A 13,090-nucleotide genomic window follows, 5' to 3' on the forward strand; every position below is an offset into this window, starting at 1 on the left:
ATTGGCTAAATCTACGCGATACATTTATTGTGACTTCTGTTGCATTTGTTTATCTGGGAATATCTTAATTTCTCCTTCAATTTTGAAGGATAGACCTAATGGATATAGAATTCTTGATTGACAGTTTTTTGTATGTGATGAGTTATTTTTCTCTTGCTGCTTTCAAGATTTTCTCCTTTCTTTTGATAGTTTGACTATGATGTAGATAATATGATGTGATAAGTCTGGAAATCAGATTCTTCCTCTCCTTAAAAGGGTTATTGTTGTTATTGTTGTGCTAATACTGGCTTCTTTCTTTCTTTCTTTCTTTTTTTGTTTAGTGACTGCTGGACTAATTCTATAATAATTCCATAGAGTGTATTCCCTGTATGCAACCATGGAAGTCTGCTTGGTCAGCCTAGTGCTCAACTAATGATTGGTCAGAAATTTCCTTATATGCTCTGAACAAAGTTTTCTAGATCTTCCTACACTGATACACAAAACTATATTACATCCACTTCAACCTATGTGTAATATTCCATTGTATAAATATTTTATCAATTTATTCATCCCTTTATCTATTAGTAGACATTTAGGTCATTTCTAATTTTTTGACTTTATGTAGAATATGGCACTGAATGTCTAGTTCATGTGTGAGATTATTTTTCTTCTTTCCTTTTTTTTTTTTTTTTTACCATATATACCTGAATGTGTAATTGCTGGGGGACAGAATGCATATCTTCAACCATAGAAGGTGAAGTGCCATAGAAGTGCCAAAGTGTTCTCCAGATTATACATGTACTCATTTATGTATCTACTATCATGTAGCCTATTTGGTATTTTGTCTTGTTTTGTTTTGTTTTGATTAGCTTTAAAGCTTCCCTTAAAAATCTTCTCCTTCATAGAGCCTCTTGTGGTTCTCTGGCTACAAGTAATCTTTTTCTTCTGTACCACTGTGAAATCCTGTTCTTTCCCTTCCTGTTATATATCTTCACTTTGCCTTGTGCCATTATTAGTATGGATATCACGTCTCACCAACAAGATTCAATTTTCTTGGACCACATGGCTGGTTCCTCAAAGCATCTCCCACGGTAGGCACTAAACTGAATTATTAACAATTTCAATACCTGATTTCTGGATCTGATGCAGAACCAATTCCATATGGGAGTCTTCAGCATTCCCTCTTTCTCCCTCGAGTATTTCAGCTCAGCTAAGTTCATCTGGTATTGTTGAGCTCCTAAGTCTGGAGATACTCACTCTGAGATGGGTTGGGACTAGGATCAAGGTTGTCTCCATGTGGAAGTCTTGGCTTCCTCGTGAGCTACCACTTAGGCAAACATCTTGGATTGTGGGAAGGTGTTTGCTTGAGATTTGGAGTAATTTGGACATGGCCAGGAGGGAGTTAGCCTTGACTTAGGTGATCTTTCCTCATGGAAGTACAGAAAGATACTGAGAAAACCATGTTGGGAGGAACATTCAAACAGGACATTTAAAATCACATACAGGGGATCCCTGGGTGGCTCAGTGGTTTAGTGCCTGCCTTTGGCCCAGGGTGCGGTCCTGGAGTCCCGGGATCGAGTCCCGCGTCGGGCTCCCGGCATGGAGCCTGCTTCTCCCTCCTCCTGTGTCTCTGCCTCTCTCTCTCTCTCTCTCTCTCTCTCTCTATGTCTATCATAAATAAATAAATAAATATTTAAAAAATAAATAAATAAAATCACATACACTCACTCATTCACATATAAACAACCGCTTTGCTGGTTACAATTCATTCTTAGCTAGTCCTTTATGCTGTTCCCCAAGGACCTCTCCTTGTCACACCTGGTTCCCATTACCTTATCTACTTGAAAGCAGTAAAGCTGCCTTTCTTCAAAAGTACTGTGAAGCACAGTAATTCACTCTGACCTGCCCCTGGGTTGTACACAGCAGCTTGTCTGACACTTTCATGTGATCAGTTATCCACAGCCCCTCATGGAAGCAAATTCTGTCTGTCTAGACAGAAACAAATAATGAGACTGCCAGTTTAAAATGCCATCGGAATTCAGCACATAGCCCCGTGGGCAGATCCACCTGTCCTGCACACATGGTTGGGAGTCTTATCTTGTGCAGGCACATTCACCTTGGGTACAAATGGAGCTGCCTGCCCCTGCCTGGACCCCTGCATGGAAGTCCTACCCCCTTGGTCAATATAAAACGACAAGGGAGAGCTGAGAGTCAGTGACCTATGGAGGAGTATGCGGCTCTTCCAAAGAGAGGGGCTCTTCTTTCCCTTCCAAAGGAGAAGGGAAGGCAGCCCTCTCTCTTCCTTAAAGCCTAAGGAGGGGGATGCCAAGAGAGCTATTCCTAAAGGCATTATTATGCCTGTTTCCTTGTTCAAAGATCATTTGCCCGCATTTAAATCTCTCTAGAAAGTTAAATCTTTTGAAGGTGCTTGCAAAATGCTTTTTAGATTTGGAAGGGGCCTATGAAATAGGAAGATAGAATTGCTGGTGTGCCCTCTAAGACCTGAGCAGGAGAGAGGAGGTTTAGAGACAACCAGCAGAATGGAGAGGGAGCAACAGCTCTCCCACAATTTGATAAGGCCAGGGTTCCTGCGTTTTCTGTGGGTGGAGAGGATGCTAGATCAGTAGCTAGCTGGACCTGGGTCCCCTTGCTATTAGCCCTCCTCCCTTCCCCTTCCTCCTATCCCTCCCTGTACCAGCCTGCTGCCCACTGAGTGAGAGGCACCAGCAGCAGAAGGCCCTAGACTCAACAGTCTTTGGTTCTTGCAGGGCCTTCTGAGGCACCCAGACCTGCACCCCATGGGGATGCCAGCCTGTGGATGGCTGCCCCACTGAGAGCACCAAAGGTCATTGGGTTTAACCAAATATTGAGCAGCAGCAACCACCCCTGACAGGACTTCATCCAAGCTTAGAAGATGTTTGCCCTTCTTCCTGTCTGCTTTCTATGGGATGAGCTAGGCCTGGTGGAAGTGGGGGAAAAGTATGTGAAGATTCAATGAGATTCTTTCTCTATCTCAAGTAAGCACTGCTCTGGCCTCTCCTGGGAAAGGAGGGAGAACAAACAAACAAGCATAACTGAGTCCTCATGAACAAACCCAGATGGTCCTAGAAACTCAGGAAAATGGAAGAGTATGGATTGGACCACAACGTAGTCAAGGGGGCCTCTAACCAAGGAGAAAAGGAATTTGTCATGGTAGAGATAGGGGAAGAGAGAACGAGTAAAACCATTTTCATGTCTATTTCCTATTGAGACTTCAATAAACCAGTTATATTTGTGAATTCTTTAAGGATGGGTGCGCAGTTCCAGAGATTCATACACCATTGACCTGTTAATGGAGCCACAGAGTGAAACACAGCGAAGGGCCAGGGACAGCTTAGGGCTAAGCTTTAAAGAGAAAGCTTCCAAAAGGAGACTTAATGCTGGGGAAATGATTTTTGACTCAGGAAACATGAATGCAATGAGACAGTTCGCAGTGGGAATTCCAGCAGAAACTGTCATTGTTGTGGAAGAGGGCAGATGAGATGCTGCGGGTAGCCACGGAAGGCCATGGGCTAGCCACAGTTATGAAGGAGCAAGAATTCCGAAGTGCAAACAAAGCAAGTGGGAGAGTAGAAAGAAGAGGGGCACCTGGGTGGCTCAGTGGTTGAGCATCTGCCTTTGGCTCAGGTCGTGATACCAAGGTCCTGGGATCGAGTCCTGCATTGGGCTCCTACAGGAAGCCTGCTTCTTCCCCTGCCTATGTCTCTGCCTCTCTCTCTGTCTCTCATGAATAAATACAATCTTTAAAAGAAGGAGAAGTAGAAGAAGAGAACGTGACACTGAGGAAGCCAGAGGTGCCTTGAGGAGGCTGGTCTCTGCTTTGCCTCCGTCCCTGCTCCCATTCCTTCCCTCATCCACCCTGGCAAGTGAAATGCCCACAAAGCTGTGACTCATTTGGTCCAGTCTCAGCGGTGTTAGTTCAAAAGAACAGAGTTTGGAAGCCAAACGTTATGTCATTATAACTTCAGTTCTTTGTTTTGCATTTCTCAACTGTGAGAGGGGATACTTCCTTAGCCTACCCCCTCTTTCTCTAGCACCCTCTGTGCCTCCCCAGGGCACAATCCTTTTGCCTTTCCCCGTAATGCCACCTCAGAGCTGCCGTAGTGCTAGCCCAGTGCCTCTTAAATCTTCCTCTCTTCTCCATTTTACTTCCAGTTCTGCTTGTCAAAGTCTCAAAGAGCCACTTTGCAGGGGGATGTTCTCAAGGGTGGGAAGGAAAAGCAAAGACATGGGCCAGTTGGAGTCCCCGTAGCAGGAGAAGGGAAGGGGGAGGCTTGGAACAATCACTGGTTAGTTATTTTATCCTGTTAAACAATAAAGTATGTAGGTTCTTTACAGCCCAATGACCCTGATGAGGACACTGTGTGACCCAGACTGAGTTATTTAACCTCTCTGAGCTGCAGGTCCTTTAGATTTAACTGGGCGTGATGATTTCTGCCTCATGGGGGTGGCCCAGAGAGTTGAATGGATGACCCGTGAGAAACACAGTGTCCCTTTGAACCCAGTGGCTAACCACATCTCTCTGTGGAGCCCTGGGAACACGGGAGAGCCTACAGCTGAGGAGACATGATTCCTTATAGCCCCCCGGGATTAGGGGTTCCTCTGGGGCTACATCCTTCTCTCAGCTGTCGTGGGCTCTCTGACTCCCTGCTCCGCCCTCAAGACCTGGCTCAGCTGTCAGGAGGGTTCTGTTTTCCTCAGATGTAGGAGGAAGCCTCCATTTAATCTGGTTTCCTGGTTAGCTTGATTTGGTACCCCCTGTGTGCCCATGGAGCCCCAGGCCTTGCTGGGGAAGCCTCTGGCATTAGTTTTAGGGGTGTTGGTCTGGGGGGCTCGTTCGGAAACATTCCTTCTTGGACACCAGGCAGAAGGGCTTCCCTGCCTGGGCCAGCACCCCAAATTTCCAAGCAAAGGCCTCTCCTTGGGCCTAGGGTCTCTGTACCTGCTTCATTCCCTTTAGCTGGTCTGACTGGGCCGGGTCCCCTGGGTCCTCTCAGATGGCTGAGGCCTTCCTTCCTGCCCAGGACGGGAACCTTGAGGCCAGCAGTCCTCCCCCTCCCTGGGATTGCGTGGAAATGAGGGCTTGAGGATCAAAGGTGGAAATCTGAGGGAAGGCAGGCAGGAAGTCACTGCTCCATCGCACGGCTGTGATGTGAGTCTCCTAGGATTCTATCCATGACAGACAAGCACAGTGCTTGACACGCAGTGAGTGCTCCACAAAAAAGTGTCAGGTGGCTTTTGATCTGATGTGTGTGTGTGTTTTTTTTTTTTTAATGAGCATCAGAAGGGGAAAAATACTGCCACACTTGTTGCCTTTGCTCTGTGCCAGGACCAGCACAACCAGCATGTGAGATAAACAGTCAATGCTCAGTATCTCTGCGGGCGCTCACCCAGGATGGGGGGCTGTTCTGGCGGGTGGGCATCAAGTCACCTTTTCACTGTCTGTGAACAAAGAAGGACTAGTGTCAACAGGATGGGGAGGCCTGAGGAGTGGGAAGGGAGGAGCAATTTAACCCACTTAGCCAATCTGCTGCTTAGAAACACAAACAAATAATGAGTGTGCTAATTACTAATGATAACAAGGTTTGAGGGTTTTCAGCACATATCAGTTATCTCCTTTGGGTCTCCTGGCAGCCTGCCTGTGAGATGGGACAAGCTTTTCCCCCTGGATAAGGGGACTAAAAAGCAGAGAGGTTGGGGATCTTGTGCAAGTTTACATAGCTGAACTCAAATTCAAATCCAGGCCTGAGTGTCACCACCTCCAGTAGGCTGCCCTTGTCACTGCCTCGTTGGCTCCTTCCAGGCTGGCATAGGCCTGCGAGGAGCTGATGGTGATTCAGTGTGTCCCTTTCTTCTACTGGTAGAGAGGGGACCACACTCTCAGCATCTATAGGAGGGGAGATCCACACCAGATCTCTGAAAATTCCTCACTCTGGCCCTGGATAGAGGCCCCTGGAGCCCAGGAGTCATTCTGCCCCTGAACCGGGGAGTGGGATGGGGCAGAGGCAGGAGTATGGGCCTTGGAGTGGGATAGCCCTGGGATTCCAAAGCCAGGCACTTACAAGCTGTGACTTCAGACAGATCACCTTCTGTGCCTGGGCTTCATTTCTGTCAACTGTAAGCAGGGGAATGGCTGGGGAGGGGCAAAATAATTCTAATTTCTTATTTTTTGCTGTGAGCTTCTTATACTTGCCCCATAAGTGTTTTTCTATCTCTGTGGTCACAGAAACCCCTCGAGACCACTGGGGAAGAGGCCATGCAGGTGAGAGACACACCGAGGACAGTGGGAGCTGGAAAGGGAGTAGTTTCTCAGCAGCTTCTGCAGCCAGAGACCTCTTGCACCCTTTTAGAGGCCTTTGCAAGTCCTCTGAGTGCTTTACGCACCTAAACTAGGGGAGTTGGCACCCCATTTTACAGCTGGCACAGCTGAGGTCTGGAGGAGAGAAGAATGCTAGTGAATTCTTCGTTCCTTCCCAGCTTGCTCAAGGCACTCTGGCATCTTATTTTGCCCTAATACAGACCCTATGGGATCAGCATTACTTAACCCATTTGCTGCAGAGGGACTGAGGCTCAGAGAGGAGTAACTAGCCCATAGTCAGTCACGTAGCTCCCAGGAGGTGGAGCTAGACTGATCCCTCGGGAGGACAGGACAGGCACCTGCTTAAGGCCCCTGGACTGCCAGCCCAGAGTTCTTTCCTTGGCCCACCTTCCCCTTGTTCTGGTCTGAGCCTTCGGGGATGCTAAGTTAGGAGCCAGTGGCTCTACATTTGACTTCTCGGGGGCATCTCGTTTCCAGCGGGTTCCCACTGGGCTCTGGCTTGACTTCTTGGAAAGAGAGACTATTGAGAAGTTGGTGTCCAAGAGCTATCCTGGTGCAGCTGAACTCCACCTTGCCCCTTCCCGTTTGGAAGAACCGGGTCCAGTGAGCACAGCCCTGCTTCTCACCTGGGAGCCCTTCCACTTGGCAGGTGCTCAGGCTGGGTCCGGCCTCGTATCCCACTGTTAGTTATATCTGTGCAGGAGGCTCCCAACGTGTCAGACCTGCCTGGAGAGGACGTGTCCCTCAGGACCTGGGAGCCTGTCCCCCCTCGGGGGTGGGGGTGGCGAGGTGTCGCTTCCCTTGCTGGTCATGTTCAGCGCTTATTTCTGTGGCCCGGGAAGCAGGGGTGGACAAAGGAGAATGCAAGGGTTAACTTAATTTTGGCTGTTCTTCCTTTCTGGCCTCTGCAAGTCAGCTTAATAGGATCTCAGCTTTCCTGTTGCCTCACCAATGAAACAGAAACCAGACCACAAGGGGGTCTGGAGATGGTTAAACCGTGATGCCTCCCGGTGGGCTTCAGGGCCTCCTTGGAGATGCGGCTAGGAAATGACTGCTCCCCTGTCGCCAGGGTGAAGGAAGGGGCAGGGAAATGGGGGCTCCAGGCAGAGGGGAAGGAGGTGGGTGCGGGGTTCACACTTCTGCTGGGGTCCCAGCTCCACCACCTTTACATCTGCGAGTCTCAACCTGCCTCTCAGGATTCCATGCATAAAAAAGCACTAAGCTTGGCACAAAAATCTGCCTAACTCAGTAATTGTCAGCCCTACTGAACTCCTGGTTTTTCTCTTTCCCACTCCCCTACTCCCTGGGCCTTTGCACTTCCTCTGGTTTCTTCCTGAAGCCGCCTTCCTTCTATGCATTTCCTGGCTAGCTCCTACTTCAGCTAGCCCTCTGAACGTCGCTTCCTCCAGGAAGCCCTCTGAAACTGGGCTGGGGGCCTCAGGGTGCCTGAACTTCCCCTTCCAGTCTCATCCTGGGCCTTCCCAGCCTCCATGATGTGTCTCTGGTTTCCACAGGGGGCCGGGTGGAATGCGGCTCCCTCACCTTGAAGCCCTGGCGGGGCCCTGCCCAGGGCCTGAACCATCCACCACCTTGGGAGGGAAAGAGGACCAGGCAGGAGGGGAGAGGGACAGGTCACCAGGGCTCCAACCCACTGGGGTGCCCTCTGGGAGCCACGAGCAAGGAGATTTAGCCAATGCCGAGGTCGGGACTCTCCTGCCAGGAGCGTTTTGCTCTCTCCACAGTGGTTTTCATTATTTTTCATTTCCAGACTATTTTGGAAGCTGGCTGCCATGGGAACTGAGTCTTTGGAAAGCCCCGGCCTCTTTTCCCCTCCTGCCCCCACCCCTCCTTCCAGCTCCATTCCCTCTTAATTGGTTTTCAGTTCCCTGGCTTTCAGGCTGGTCTGTTTATTTTGATTGCAACTCCACAGAACAAATCTTTAATGAAGCAGCTTGTGGGGAGAGCCATTAGCAGCTGCCTGCCTCCAGGGAGTGGGGGAGGGGCTGGGCCAGGGCCCCTGCCTTGGCGGTCTCGGGAAGAGGCAGTGGCCACGCATGCACCGGGTGGCAATGGGCCTTTGGGGCCCAGCCTTCCTTCGGGTATAGTCCAAAGATGAGGAGACAGTGCTTGCCCTCCACAAGCTGTCTGCTGCCTCAGCCAGGAGGACCCAGGGGCCCTTCTTAACAACCCAGGAACCTTCTCAGGGCTCCCCCAGTCCTCTCAATGGCCCTGGGTGGGGGGGTGGGGGTGGGTTGCACTCTACAGAGGAGGGGAAAGAGCTCAGAGAGATTGAGAGACCAGAGTCACCTGGCCATCGTGCATATGGCTTTTCCCCTTGGACCTCCAGTTTCTTAGGAGTGGCACTCACCTTTACACCCAATTGGCAGCTGTGGTCTAGGCTGGGCTCCTCCAGACCTGGGTTTTGTGGGACAAATGCCTCCTTGACTTGTGCCTTGGTTTCCTTATCTCTGTAGCTCTAGTGTAGAGCCATCTGGGCTTTCTATTTATAGGGCTGTTTCAAGGACTGGATGAGACAGTGTGTGCCCAAGAGGCTGGCAGACAAGAAAATGTCATATAAATGGGTGTTGCTATTATGAGTGTAGAGTGTGGAACAGTCCATATAGTTTCCCAAGCTGTAGCAAGCCCAGAGGAAGCCCCAGGCCCTAGACTGGCCCCATCTTCAAGTGATCTCCATGGACATGGATAGTTTCCCCTTTCACATTGACCCCATCCTGCCATTCATCTTAGAAGCAGAGACCCATGGGATGCTGGAGAGGGGAAGATGGGAAGCTGCCTTAGAGCTCGAGCCTAGTGCTTTCGTACTGTTGGAAAGAGCTTGAAGATTCTGTGGCTGGGACTCTGAGGACAATAGGGGTGGGCTCCAGCCTTCTCCCCATCCCTAACTTCAGTCCAAAGACCTCTGCTTCTATCTACTCTGTAGCATGGGATCATATATTTCGGTAGAAAAGAAGGCTCCCTTTCTGTACTGGTCATGGTTGGCTCTGCAAAGGTTGTTCCCAGCAGATGGGAATCACTTTTCAGTGATTGGTTGGAAATAGGCACTTCCGACTGATAAAGGTAAAGGGAAGTCCAACAGGAAAATGTGGGGGAAGGTCATTGCTCCTAAAAATCTTTCGATGGATTCTTGGGGCGCCTGGGTGGCTCAGTTGGTTAAACATTTGCCTTCCGCTCAGGTCGTGATCCCAAGGTCCTGAGATCGAGCCCCATGATAGGCTCCCTGCTAGGCAGAGAGTCTGCTTCTCCCTCTCCCTCTGACCTTACCAGCGCCCCCCTGCCTTGTGCTCTCTCTGTCTCTCTCTCTGTCTGCTTCAAATAAATAAATAAAATCTTAAAAAAAAAAAAAAAAAGATTCTTTTCTTTTTTGGCTGGGAGTGTGCCTGGTTGTGATGCCTCCTACTGTGGTAATCATCCCCTGTGCCCCTAAAGGAAGTCAGAATGAGGACAAAACTAACCCATGGAGGATTGCAGAGTATCTGATGACATTGGTGAGCAGCTGACCATACCATCCCTGGGGTGGCCTTGTTTCTGGACTTTATCGGGTGATAAACTTCCTTATTGTTGATGCCATGTGAACATGCTATTTGGTTTTTCATTTGTTTTGTTATTTACTTAAATGTAAGCTAATCTGATATACTAGCTCAATCTCCACATTTTAAAGAAGGGGTGAGGCCCTCGGGGAGTGAGGAATGACTGGGTCAAGGCCATGCCCTGATTAGTAGCAGAGGTGGTCCTCCAAGATCCTAGGCCTCTTGACAGCTGACTTAAGGCTCTTTCCTTGGATCCACAGCTGGAGACCTGGTATGCCGGGATTGTTCCAGCTGGCATCGCCTCCTGGTCTCTGGAGGATCCAGGCATGCCAGGGAGGCCCTGTAAGCCTGAGAGAGCTGGGACCAACTGGGCAGCATAACCTGGGGGCATCTTCAGCTTTCTTGTGGGCAGCTTCTGAAAAGCATGTGACAGATGCATAATGCATTCATACCCCAGGTTGTGGGATCATAGAAAGAGGGAGAAACTGAGGTATTCAGGTTGCCACACTTATCTGTTAAGAATTACATTTGGCTCCTTCAAATAAGGGGTATTTTTCTCACATAATAAGGAATCTGGAGAGAGGTAGTCCGTGTTGGTTAGAGCTATTTGAGGGAGTTGTTTAGAAGCAAGGCTCCTGCTGTCTTCCTCCTCTGCCATCCTCCACTTGAAGCGTTTGTCTTCATGCCTATGCTACTTACAGGCATCACATCTGAGTTCCAGGCTGGAAGAAGGGAGTAGGGGGGAAAAGTTTGGCCTGCTGAACTTAATGTCTTTTTATCAAGAAAACCATATCTTTGGATAAGCCCCACTATAAAATTCTTTATACACTCCATTGACAGGAAGTAGATTATATGGACGCTTTTAGATAGGTTTAGATAGGAGACAAATATTTTCAACAGGGAATTTTGCGGCCCCAGACAAACTCAGGATTTTGTTAGGAAAGAGAGGGGGGAAATGGGTATTAGGAGACAAGCAGTCATCCTGTATGGCTTGCTGTGTATTTGCACAGTCTTTACTTAGCAAGGCAACTGAGCCAGGAATAAAACTCAGCGGGTGTGAACTCCTCTCTGAAAGCTCTGAAGCTGCTCATGCCTCTGTTTGCCACTTCCAAGGTCTTATTCATCCCTCTCACAGATGCCAAAGTAATCTTCCCACAGCACTTCTCCATCACATTACTTCCTGGCCTGAAATCTCCCTTTGCCCACACGACGTGATCCAAATTCCTTAACCTGGTATTTAAGGTCCTCTGATCAGCCTGCAAACCACCTCTCTGGCCTGATTTGTCTTCCGTCCCTATGCTTAGCTGTGTTCATCCCCCTTTGGGCAGTGCCCCTTTACTTGTTCTCGTGGATCATCTCCGGTTTTCTTTTGCCTGATGGAATCTCACCACATTTAGGGTCACCTCATTCCCAAAGCTGACTCAGCTGCTGTGGACTGACTTTTTGGTTCCCTTGGGCATGATAACTTGTGTTACTCAGATCAAACATTTGTCCTGGGCCAACCACCCCAAAATTTAAGCTTCCCAAATGGTGAAAATGGGTCCCACCTCTTACATGTAGAAGATGCTAGATAAATATTCACTTCCCTTCAAAACAACTCATCTTGGGCAGTCTCAAACCAGGGGTTCCAGGAGTGCCCCTGGGTTGATTATCAGTGGATTTCCAAATGCAGAGTTGGGAATATGATCACGGTTCTGCTTACAGTGACTTAGAAAGTTGATAGAGTCTGAGTTCGCTTGAACTGGTGTGGTCGTTTGAGAGCCAGGGATCCTATCTGTCTTGTCCACTACCATGTCCCCAGGCCACAGCATGGTACCTGGGACTCAGAGGCACTAAATAAATACTTGTTGGAAATGATGGAAGAAGGCACTTCTGAACAACTCGCAGTTGGATCCAATATGCCTGCTTCCTATTCTCCCCAGCACCTGCTCTGCAGCCTGGAAAAAGAGAGAGGGTCCTAATGGGGGAGTTGAGGAAACAAACCCTCAAGCACAAACCCTTTAGGAGACATCACCCAAGGCCTCTCTCCCCCAGCAGTTGTCCAGAGCCAGGATCCCAGGGCTGACACTTCAATATCACTAAGAACACAAGGGTCCTCCCGTGCTTCTGCTCTCCCATCTTCAGCATCTCCAAAGGTCACATGCTCTTGCTCTAGCGACTGGAGAGGCTGGGAAGTCACACACGTGGTGTATTCAGTTGCAGTGAAAAGCAAATAAGTGGGACACTTGACTTTTGAGCAGACAGTAAATAGATTATGAGAGCTACTATTTTGTTTGAAGATAAAGGAATAGGGGCTTGGAGAGATGAAGTGACTTGCCCAGTAGTAGAGCTGGGGTCTGTCTGATTTGAAAGCCCTGTTACTACCAACCACATTCATGGTGCAAGACAAAGGTATAACCTGCAGAGTGTGTGTGAGGCTAGGTAGATTGGTCAAATGCTAGGAACCTCCATCCTAGGGACAAATGAGTATGGCATTTCTGACATGGTCCCTCTGGATATGTAACTCCTTCTCTTTAAAAATGGACCTGAATGGGTAGAGAAGGAAGTGGTGGGATGGTAAGGAGGGGCTATATGCCTTTATTTTTTTCAAACTTTCATTTTTAAGTATAAGTTACATTCGGAATAGTGTACACATTATGTAAGAGTACAGCTCAATTAGTCTTCATAAAGGGAACACACCTGTATTCAGCACCCAGATCAAGCAACAGAGAATTACCAGTACTTTGAAAGGCCTCTTCTTGTCCTTTCCAGTCTTTATATACCCTGCCCCCCACTGAGGATAAACATTATCTTGATCAAAACAATTTTGGCTGTTTGGGTACCTATTTTATTTTATTTTATTTTATTTTATTTTATTTTATTTTAAAGATTTTATTTATTTATTCATAGACACAGAGAGAGGCAGAGACACAGGCAGAGGGAGAAGCAGGCTCCATGCAGGGATGCAGGGAGCCCGACGTGGGACTCGATCCGGGGTCTCCAGGATCACACCCCGGGATGCTGGCAGCACCAAACCACTGAGCCACCCAGGCTGCCCTGGGTACCTCTTTTAAATGAAACCATACAGTACATACTTCTGTGTGTGAATTCTTCTTTCAAAATTATGTTTGAGATTCATCCATGTGTGTTGTGAGTTGTAGTTCATTCTCATTACTGTATAGTATTCCATTTGTGGATATACCACAATGCTTTTCTCCATTTTTAC

General features: G+C 48.5%; 1 long non-coding RNA gene across 1 annotated transcript; it reads right to left on the reverse strand.

The window, feature by feature from the left end:
- Positions 1–5,292: 5,292 nt before the first annotated feature.
- On the reverse strand, positions 5,293–8,749 carry LOC121490638. The gene is made up of 3 exons (XR_005987735.1): positions 8,706–8,749; positions 6,964–7,164; positions 5,293–5,460 (listed from the first exon to the last, which is right to left on the reverse strand). It is a non-coding gene; the product is annotated as an uncharacterized LOC121490638 (long non-coding RNA).
- Positions 8,750–13,090: the final 4,341 nt, after the last annotated feature.

This window comes from Vulpes lagopus, chromosome 5 (assembly GCF_018345385.1).
Source record: "Vulpes lagopus strain Blue_001 chromosome 5, ASM1834538v1, whole genome shotgun sequence".
Classification (NCBI taxonomy): Eukaryota; Metazoa; Chordata; class Mammalia; order Carnivora; family Canidae; genus Vulpes; species Vulpes lagopus.